Source organism: Orycteropus afer, unplaced genomic scaffold (genome assembly GCF_000298275.1).
Source record: "Orycteropus afer afer isolate SDZICR_OR568_19922 unplaced genomic scaffold, OryAfe1.0 scaffold00049, whole genome shotgun sequence".
In the NCBI taxonomy this organism is placed as follows: domain Eukaryota; kingdom Metazoa; phylum Chordata; class Mammalia; order Tubulidentata; family Orycteropodidae; genus Orycteropus; species Orycteropus afer.
Window position 1 is genome coordinate 9,574,331 of NW_006921636.1, and position 3,257 is coordinate 9,577,587.

At 51.1% G+C, this 3,257-nt stretch overlaps 1 protein-coding gene across 1 annotated transcript in view; it reads right to left on the reverse strand.

Annotated features, from left to right (window-relative positions):
• EYA2 (EYA transcriptional coactivator and phosphatase 2) overlaps nucleotides 1-3,257 on the reverse strand; it is a 255,369-nt gene that overhangs the window by 11,115 nt on the left and 240,997 nt on the right. The gene's annotated exons all lie outside the window — the stretch shown is intronic.

Sequence of the window (3,257 nt, forward strand, 5' to 3'; positions counted from 1 at the left end):
GAGTCATCTTGCTTACCACCACAGTCCCAGCCTTTACAGCAGGGGCTCTATCAATATTGATGCTAAATCAATACTGACTGAAGGAAAATGGATTTGCTGGGACAAAATGCTGCCACGTGCCTGTGCTGTTCAGGCATCTTCTTTACATCAAAGACTCTGGCTGTCCAAACTTCTCCCCATGTCCTATAAGGTCCTGCCACAACTCTCTTAAGATGCCACTTCCTGCACAGGCCACCTCCGGTCTTCTCCTCCGACTTCCTCCAGGGCCAGGGAGTAGGCTTCAAGCTGCCGTCTGCTCACTGCACCCCTCACCTTTCTCACTGGGCTTGGTTTCCTCCCACAACCCCACACCCCTGCCTGGTAACAACACCACAACACTCAGGAACCACTTAGTGTGGCCCGCGTACTGTTCCAAGTGCCTTCCACATGCTAATTCATTGACATAATCCTGACATGAATCTGAGGAGCTGGGTAGCACCTGTATCCCCATTTTATACATGAGGAAAGTGAGGCACAGAGAGGCCAAATAACCTGCTCAGGGTTATACAGGAACGGGGGCTATGCAATCAGGCACAGGAGGCCTCTGAGCCCCTCACAGCCTACCAGATGTTGGCTTAGGTGTTTTCTTTCTTCAGCCTGTATTTTGTCAGTGCCTCCTTACCCAGCACACTCCTAGGGCCCCTCAGTTTGGAATCCCGGGCTCTGTGTACACCCAGCCAGCCTTACAGTACACAGGCAACCCTTGCACAGCCAGGGGGGCTGCTGGCACCCCGCCAGCTGTGAGCTTTTCCGCCTGCCGACACCTTGGGTAATTTCCCCTCAGCTTAGAGGGGAGCCCAGCAGCCTGACAGCAGCCCTGGGCATTTCCTGGGGCTTAACCTGGATGGGGAGCAGATGGCTGCTGGGGGCAGGACTCCGTCCCTGCTTCCCCCGCCCCAAATACATCCTGCTCCCGAGAAATCCCACGGTGAGCAGGCAGGGCAATACTTACCCAAGCCCAGCATGTCACTCCTGCAGCCTACAGACCTGGATGTGAGTGGCTGCAAAGGCTGGTGTGATGGGCAGAGGACTGGGATGCCACCATGGCTCTGACACCTGGGCTGTGTAAGTAGGTTACTTACACAGGTTACTTAACCTCTCTGATCTCAGTTTCTGCCTTCAAACACCATGGATTCTAAAAGCACTTAAGCTATTAGGGATGTGAGGAGCCCTAGTGGCACAGTGGTGAAGTGCTTGGCTGCTAACTGAAACGTGGGCAGTTCAAATCAACCAGCTGCTCTATGGGAGACAGGCGAGGGAATCTGCTTGGTGAAGATTTACAGCCTTAGAAACCCTAGGGGGCAGTTCCACTTCCTTCTGAGTCGGAATCGTTGTGAATAGCAAGTGGACTAGTACATGAAAGGCCTCCACTTGGAGCCTGGCACACAGTCAGCACTCAGTAAACGTTTGTGCACTGTGGTCAGGACGGTACTCAGCACCTGGCCTGGGCTTAGGACTGCAGGGGCCATCAAGACAAAAAATTTGTCTCAAAGGAGTCGATGGGGCAGCAGAAGCCACAGTGAACTAGAAGGACTCCCAATCTCAACCGATGGGCACCAATGAGAACAAATGCTCCCATTCATTGAGCGCTCACTGGACCCCGGGCCCGGTGGCAGCTTGTTTTTTTCTTTTTCTTTTTATTGTGATTTGAGTGAAAATTTACAGAGCAAATTCACTTTCCATACAGCAGCTCACATACACTTTGTCTCATGACATTGACCACAATTCACCACAAAGCAACAGCTCCCCTCCCACTTCCCCCTGACAGTCACCTCTTCCCTGTGTCCATCCCTCCATGTACTCCTGTCCCCTGAACTGTTTTCTGTGCATAAACAGCCCTTCTTTCGCCCATGATCGTTCTCTCCAAGGAGTGTCTCTACCTCAGGTAAATGTTCAACTCATATGCCTGTCTTTTGTTTGGCTGGAAGCCACAGGTGTGGATTCAATTTCAGACCTGAAGGGCAGCTAAGGGCCATAGTCTCAGTGGTTCCACCAGGCTCTATCAGACCAGCAAACCTGGTCCCCCCCTTTTTTTTCCCAAATGTTTTTGAGTTTTGTTCCACATTGTTCTCGCTCTCTATCCAGGATCTCCTACACAGATCCCACTCCGAGTGCTTGACAGTGGTAGCCAGGCACCATTTAGTTCTTCTGGTCTCATAGTCATATAGGCTGTGGATTGCATGGTATATCAGTTGCTAGGACCAATTTTTTCCATGAGTCTTTGGTTTTCTTCATTCTTCTTTGCTCTGGACGAGGAGAGACCCATTGTTGCATCTAGATGGCTGCTTGCAAGCTTTTAAGATCCCAGTCGCTACTTGCCAAAGTAGGAGGTGGAACAATATTTTGTGTACTATGTTATGCCAACTGAGCTTGCTGTCCCCTGCAACTATGGTCCTGAGCCCACAGGTTCAACTACTCAGTCCCTCTGGGTAGCTGACTGTGACGAAGAAGTGACTACAACCTTGCCCCTTGTCAGCTCTACTATACACCTGGGAATTCAGATCATACAAATAAACTTATAGAACCATTGTCTGCCAACCCTATACATGGCCTTGGGTACACTTCCTGCTGCATGGACATACCTAATAATTCAGCCTGTCCACCCATCTATCCACCCGTATACCCATGTTTGCCTTCACTGACAACGCAGTACTGTATGTGCAAAAGGGTTCATCTTTGTTGTCTGTACCTCCTATGTACCTCTCTATGTCTTTCTCTTCCTCAGTCAGTGGCAGCCTTTTGTAAACATTCACAGGACACCTTCCACTAACCCAGGGAATTGTTTAATTGTAATTCACAGACTTAGAAATTGGGGCTCAGCGAGATTATATCTCTTGCTGACGGTCTCGGGCTGGACAGTGGTCAGGCCAGGAGCGACACCCTCTGTCCAGTGTGAGGCTCTGGATTCTGCCTGGGGCTGTACTGCTGCTGGGGACGCAGGGAGGGGCTCTCGAACCTTCTGGGGCCACGATGTGGATGGCGGACACTATTAGCTGCCTGTTGTTGGGAGCTCTGGAGTCTGCTTCTCCTCCTAGCGACTCTGAGAAGAACCACCACACGGGGTTCTCTGAGCTGTACAAGAGGAGCCAACTGCCAGGTCTTTTCTCCTGCAGAGCCCTGAGTGGGCTCAAACCTCCAACCTCTCAGTTGGCAGCTGAGTACTTAACCGTTGCGCCACCAGAGCTCCTTGTGTAATCTTAGGCAAGATGCTTAATCTA